This window comes from Macaca fascicularis, chromosome 4, assembly GCF_037993035.2.
Source record: "Macaca fascicularis isolate 582-1 chromosome 4, T2T-MFA8v1.1".
Taxonomy (NCBI): Eukaryota; Metazoa; Chordata; class Mammalia; order Primates; family Cercopithecidae; genus Macaca; species Macaca fascicularis.
In genome coordinates, this window is record NC_088378.1 from 170,381,266 (window position 1) to 170,388,411 (window position 7,146).

The following is a 7,146-nucleotide window of genomic DNA, read 5'->3' on the forward strand; positions in this document are numbered from 1 at the left end:
TTAGTAGAGACGGAGTTTCACCATGTTAGCCAGGCCGGTCTCAAACTCCTGACCTTAGGTGATCCGCCCGCCTCTGCCTTCCAGAGTGCTGGGATTACAGGGTGAGCCATGTGGCCCGGCCTGGTCTTCATCCTTTCTTCTGATAGGTCTGTTTCCGGGCCTGAGGTTTCTACCCAGGCAAAAATATCAAACCTTTTTGATTGTACATATTCTTGTAAGCTGCCTTGAATTTTTGTAGAATGAGATGGGGTAGAAATGAATCAGTACCTCATAGTAAAGGCCACACATCAGTACTAGGAAAACACTTGGCCTTTGGAGGAAAGGAAGCTTACATATGCCCCTGTCACTTATTTAGAAATCCACAAAAAGTGAACAGGAAGGCTTGTGCATTCTATTTACAAAGACCATTCTTCTTTGTCAAAAACAGCAAGGACATGAAAGTCTCGACAAGGTAGGAGAGAGTTTTGTTTCTTGTGAGGACAACCTGGAGCAAGAAAGGACCCTCATGCCCCCAGGCCTAGGTTATGGCCCTCGGCGAGGTGCCCCAGCCCTGCTCTGTGAGTGCCTGGATCCACAGGCAACCAGGCTGTGTCCGCTCCTTCTCCCCGCCCCGCCTTCACCCTCTCCCCCACAAGCAGTTTTGTCCCCAGCGACCACAAACCCCGAGGGTTTGCCACAAACCACCTTCCCACCATAAGGACTGGAGCCACTTTGGAGGCCTGATGGGAATGAATTCACTGGGTGACAGGGTTGCATTCCAAGGCGGGCCTGCTGCCAGGGTCTGGCGGGGGAAGAATGAGGAGGAAATGGTGATGGGAGGGGGTAGAGTCCTTCCACACAGACATGGGTGCTTCGAACCCGGTGTGATGGAAGACAACAGCAGCCTATGAAGTAATGGCCATGCAGAGGACGAAGACAGCACATTTGGGCTGGCCTCGCTGGGGCAGCTGGGCACAGCCTCTGCTGGAACTGCTTGAGGAAGCCTGCTGACGGTCATGGAGCCGGCTGCCTTCCTTTCCGGCACTCTTCAGCCCCCTTGGCCTCAGAAATTCACCTGAGTCACACCACAGGCCAAGGAAGAATCATTTCAGATACCCACAATCTGGATGCTTCTAGGCTGGGGTGCAGTGTCGTCAGCATAGCTCACTGCAGCCTCAAACTCCTGGACTCAAGCGATCCTCCTACCTCAGCCTCCCAAGTAGCTGTGAGAAAAGACATGCACCACCACGCCTGGCTAATTTTTAAGTTTTTTGTAGAGGTGGGGTCTCACTATGTTGCCCAGGCTGGCCTTGAACTCCTGAGCTCAAGTGATCCTCCTGCCTCTGTGTCCCGAAGCACTGAGATTACAGGAATAAGAGCCACCATGTCCCGCCTACCTTCCTACTTTAAATAAACAAATAAATAAATAAAACTTAATGTAAGATTTCAACTCTGGGAGCAGCCTCATTTGAGAAGTTAGAAAAAAAAAAAGATTATTCTTCACAATAATATTCCCCGTCAGGATGAGATGGGTTTATGGCAGGATGTATTATGACGGAAACCAAATTTGAGATAATATTGATTTTAAAAATCTGGTGGTTGAAGATTATTCCTGTGGAAAAAGAAAAAGTTCCAGGCCGATAAATAAGGCATAATTCACAATGTCAACCGAGGCATATACATCTCCTGCAATTTGTCAGAGGAAACATTCCCAAAATCAACCTGGTGGCATTTTGTTTCTGGTTACCTCTGTCGTAACTTTTGCCAACTTATGGGATATAAATTTAGGGTACTCCTCAGATCCACAGGAATGATGGCAGGTAGCCGTGTGCGGGCCCCAGGTCAGACGTGGTCATAAAGCCCATGGAAATGTCCCCACACCTGAGGCCACATTCTCACTTTGATGCTGGGATCAAGCTGACCAGATGGATGGAGTGGATGTACTTCAGACGAAACAAAGAGGCCTTGTCCTTCAATATTGCAAATAGTCCTAAAATATCTTGCACAAATTTACCCATGTAACAAACCTGCACATGTACCCCTTGAACCTAAAATACAAGTTGGAAAGAAAAAAAAATATCTTGCACAAACTAAACATTAAAAAGCCCAACTCTGGTAAGTGGTGGCATCCATCAAGAGGTTTCTTTTTTTTCCCCGCTCACATACACACATACGTTATTAAAAAAAATCATCTGTGGTTTTCCTAAGGGGCACAACCAACTAATTATAATTTTAAAAGCCCTGCTGAATTAACAAGATTCATATTTTGTTTGCTTTGCAGGAAAACTGCTGCGGTTGCTGCTGCTACGAGAAAATTTTTTGAAAAATCAGCAGTTCTGATGCCTTGACCCCTATGATGATTGGCAGTCTTAGCAGGGGGAACCCTCGACCCTGAATTTGAACTTGAACTGGAGTGCCTCTGCTGCGTTCAGAGGACGCCCAGCCCTGCGGTCTGCTCTCAGGGCGCAGACACATCCCTGCACCCGGTGGTAGTGACGTTGGGAAGATGTTCCCTGCCACCTTGAGATTTTTTACTTCTAGAAAATTTTTTTTGCTCTTAGTCACTGGGGTAGGGGGCGCATTGTGTCTGCTATTTCTCAGATGACTACAGCCATGACACTTGAGATGTACCGGAGATTTCAAAACTGGAGGATGCATTTGGAGGGAGGAAGCTACTTCTAGCCATTAGTCTATGCCTTTTGAAGGGGCAATTAGATGGCCAGAAAGAATTCTAGCTCCCATGCACCCTTGAAGACTTAGTTTCTCAGACTCTGCCATTTTGATTTGGTCTACGGTCACGTGACTACAATGGATAAATAATTTGCTTGCTGGAACAGAAGCCGTCTTTGAATTTCCCAACAAGAGGCATCAGCCACTGTGTCTTTCATTTATTCTTAATTGTCCTCAAAGCGCGTTTTCTTCCAAGTAGCTGATTCTGTTTTTCACATCTATACTCCCTGCACCCTTCTGACTGACAGTTCATCCCCACAAAACACATTGGTTTTGAGAGGTGATGCAAAAAGTATCTGTTTATGGTTGGTTGAAATTCTGACCTTTGGAATAATGTCAACAGTCACAAGAGGTTTCCTCAAGCCCCAGTTGTCAATGAAAAGAGACGGATCTGCACCTCTTAGAGCAAGACGGCACTGAGCTTTCAATGTTCAAGTGACTTGGGAAGTAACCTTCAAGCTTCTGGGTAAACACGAACAAACATTGACAAAGACCAAGTCCAGTCTCTTGCCCTGCTGTCTCACGGGACTCAGTGGGGTAAAGAAATCGCAGTCGGACACCAGAGGTGATGGCAACTCTGCGACTTCACCTGCTGGACGTGAGAACGTTGGAATGTTCCAGTTGGAAGGTTCCTATGCCTAGCCCATGTGCCATTTCACGGCAGATATGTTAGATATCTACCTGCCGTAGTTAGTTATGGGGCCCAGAAAGGCACTGGGCTTTAAAGAGCAAAACGACTGTGTCGTTTCCACGTGAGGGAGAGGCAAGGAAAAGCCCCACAAAATTCCCATTACCCGCTGAACTCCAAGCTCACCACCCAGCTTCATGAACTTTCCTCACATTTTCCATTTCCAAATAACTGTTGCGTTGAATCAGCTGTGTTAATGCCTTTATTCTTCGTGTTTTGTTTGTTTGTTTTTGTTTTGACGGAGTCTTGCTCTGTCGCGAGGCTGGAGTGCAGTGGCGCCATCTCAGTTCACTGCAACCTCCGCCTCCCCAGTTCAAGCGATTCTCCTGCAGCCTCCCGAGTAGCTGGGATTACAGGCGCGTGCCAGCACGTGTGGCTGATTTTTGTATTTTTCGTAGACATGGGGTTTCACCATGTTGGCCAGGATGGTCTCAATCTCTTGACCTTGTGATCCGCCCGCCTCGGCCTCCCAAAGTGCTGGGATTACAGGTGTGAGCCACTGCGCCCAGCCAATGCCTTTGTTTTTATCCATCTGTCCTTCTAAGCTCCTGTTGTCACAATAGCAATGAAAGGTATAAGAATTACTTGGTAGCCTCTTCAGGGATGGCCATTTCACTTTGCATCAGCTTTCCCCCATTATGTCTCAGATCCACCTAAGGAATCCTTCCTTACCACATGCCATGAATGTATGCAACATCCTTACTCTCATCTTTAAGGTAAGGAGGAAGTAGAGAGAGCAGAAAATGTGTGATTTGGTGAAGGCCACATGCAAATTTTGTGGTCGTGCTAGTTATAAAACTGACTCCTTTCTAGCCTTTGCTCTTATGATGCATTTCTTTTTCTCCTTTGGCCTTGCATTCATCCAAGTTTGGTTTCTTATGTTCCTGTTATGTGACTATGCTTCAAATGTTTAATTTAGTTTCCTTAAAACACACACACACATACACACACACACACACACACAAAACCCTATGACTGGAGTGTTATATTACTATGCTATCTTTAGCTGATGCTATTCACTGAGGCTGGAAAAATACAAGCCAGTGCATGCATTAATACTTAGTTAGACCACAGAGAGCTGGCATTCACTCAAGTGCTAAACAGGACACGAGGGTCTGATTTGAAGCCCCTCGTGGCAGGGCGTTTTCTGTCCTGTGGTGTGCATTCTCTACCAAATCGAGCATGAGATCTTTTGCACGACATGCAATTTGCATCCACCTTCCCTTCTGACTCACGTTGGCAGATAAACTGTCCCCAGACCCTGCCACACACGGAAGAGACAGCTCAGGCCAAATACAGGCATGATTTCTTTGCCAAGTTAATCCACGGATGACCCTGCAGTGAGTGGGTGTGATTTTTGTTTTGTTTTGAGGTTTAGAAAGGAGACTCAACTTTGAAAATGGATCTTGTTTGATTCTGTAGTTAAATTTCCACATTTGGAATGGGACGGCATCTCCATGCCAGCAGGGTGCCTTTTAAATGAGTGCTGAGGGTAGTTTGCATTGCAGAGTTGATGATTACAGTCTAGAGTTACTTGAAATGGGAGATTATCAGTCTAGTGTTCATCCCGCCCCTGCTCCATGTCCTTGTGTGGCTGCTCCAGCGAGAGCTGGTAACTAGGTAGACTGCTGCTCTAATGGGAAAAGGGGGCTTTGCAAAGCCGAGGAATCAAGCCAGATGCGAGCATGGACGTAGAAAAGCTGAGTCTGACTAGACCAGGGTTATGGAGATCAATTTTTCCAGCAGGTCATTAGGATTTGGGAGGCTGTATTTCTCCTCCACCCTCTTAATGGATGCTATGGCTTTGCTCACTCACTAGGCAGTTCCCACTTTCTTTAGCAAATGGAGGAAATTAAGCAGCGATGTGGCACTTCCCACTGCCTGGAGAGAAATAAACCTTGCAAATTATTAAGGAGAAGGCATGCCACATTGGTAATTTGGAAGACACCAACACTTACCCAGAATCTGTTGCTATTTAAAAATCACGGGGAGGAGGGCACATGTCCCCATTTGTTACATTAGAAACTTTGGAAGAGACTCACCTGAAACTAACTTGGGGAAACAGTTTCTAGGTTGAAGCTGGTAATACTTATGTCTGTTGAGTGCCATAAGTTTATTTTCAGTTATTTTGTCTAACTCGATGTTAATTTGCTTTCTTTCCTCAAAAATGTAAGTAGGCATGTGGCCATTGTTGTGGCTTGCTTTGATGTATGTTTGGAAAGATGTGTGAATACTTAATTTTTATCCATTTTGTGGAAATTAGCTTAGCAACTTTTTTCTCTTTTAAGAATCAAAATATGGATTTGATACTAGGAACACAATTTGCTCGTTATTTCATTCCTTTTTTGTCCCTTCTGCTTCCTCTGCCCCTCCCCCAGCCACCCAGCACGGGGTGCCAGTGCGCATGCGTGTGCTGGGTTAGTGTGTGCTGGGGACCAAATGACAGAACCCTGGTTGAAAATCCACTTGTAAAAGCACAAGTGAGAGGCAGCATCAGGCCCCCGGAGGGCTGTGGTCCTCGGACTCGGTTCCCTCCTGTCCCCTGGCCTTCCTGTCGTCCCTGCGCACTGCGGCATCACCACGGCCCACTTCTCAATGCCCGCAAAGCTTTGCCTTTGCTTCTGCACTCTCTTTTACATTTTTTTACTTCTTTCCTTTTTCTTAAGTTAGAATCCAAGTTTGTCTTCTTATCCGTCACCGTGCTCCCTGAAAGTCTTTTTGAGATTAAGAAATTTTCTTACCGGGAGGCAACTTTCCATCTGTCCTAAAGGGAAGTGGGTGCTGGGTTTATTAGATGTTGGGTTCCTAGAGTAAGATGACTTCCTTACATAGCTTGGAGTCTGCAGTTTCTCAATTAGAAGCGTTCTATATTTCTTTTTGCGCCATTTTAGTGGGCTGTGCTTTGTATAAGTGGTCTTTCTATGGGCAGTTTCACCTTCCATGAAGGCTTATAACTCAACCACTGCTGCCCATTCAGAAGAGCAGAAAGCATCTGCTGTGTGGGCGTTCATATGTTACCTAATGTGTGTTTTGCTGTCGTCTCAGCTGATGGATGTCATTGAGTCTTTCTGACTAGGTTTATTGGTGTTGATAAGAAATTTAAAAAAAGGATTCATAACATGATTGTGTCTATCATGTATATTTTAAATTTCTGAACATAATTTCATTTGGCTGTTTTTCTTTGCTTTATAAGGATGTATAACAATCATGTATGTGTATTATATTGAAGAATAAACATGGACCTTATTTATCTTTTGATTAATGGGCTCAGTCATTCAAAGACATTGTATTAGTCCATTCTTGCATTGCTATAAAGAACTACCTGAGATTGGGTAATTTATGAAGAAAAGAGGTTTTATCAGCTCGTGGTTCTGCCAGCTGTGCAGGCTTCTGCTTCTGAGGAGGCCTCAGGAAACTTACAACTCCATAGAAGAAGGTGAAGGGGAAGCAGGCACAGTCTTCACACGGCCAGAGCAGGCGGGGGGAGAGAGAGAGAGAGAGCGAAGGGGGAGGTGCTACACACTTTCAGACCACCAGATCTCGTGAGAACTCACTCACTATCATGAGAACAGCAAGGGGGGAATCCACCCCCATGATCCAGTCACCTCCCACCAGGCCCCTCCTCCAACACTGGGGATTACAATTCAACATGAGATTTGGGCAGGGACACAGAGCCAAAGCATGTCAGACGTGGACTTGGCAAATACAATGTAAACTCCTTTACTTCAGGTCTAACATGTCAATTCCTG

At 45.7% G+C, this 7,146-nt stretch overlaps 1 protein-coding gene across 6 annotated transcripts in view; it reads left to right on the forward strand.

Moving 5' to 3' along the window:
• The window catches only part of MYLK4 (myosin light chain kinase family member 4), a 106,951-nt gene extending 100,296 nt beyond the window's left edge, over positions 1-6,655 (forward strand). For all 6 annotated transcript variants that reach the window (XM_065544509.2, XM_074038940.1, XM_005554168.5 and 3 more), the window contains one exon: positions 2,261-6,655. The gene's annotated coding sequence lies outside the window, so the exon portion shown is untranslated. The remainder of the gene's footprint in view (positions 1-2,260) is intronic.
• The last annotated feature ends 491 nt before the right edge of the window (positions 6,656-7,146 follow it).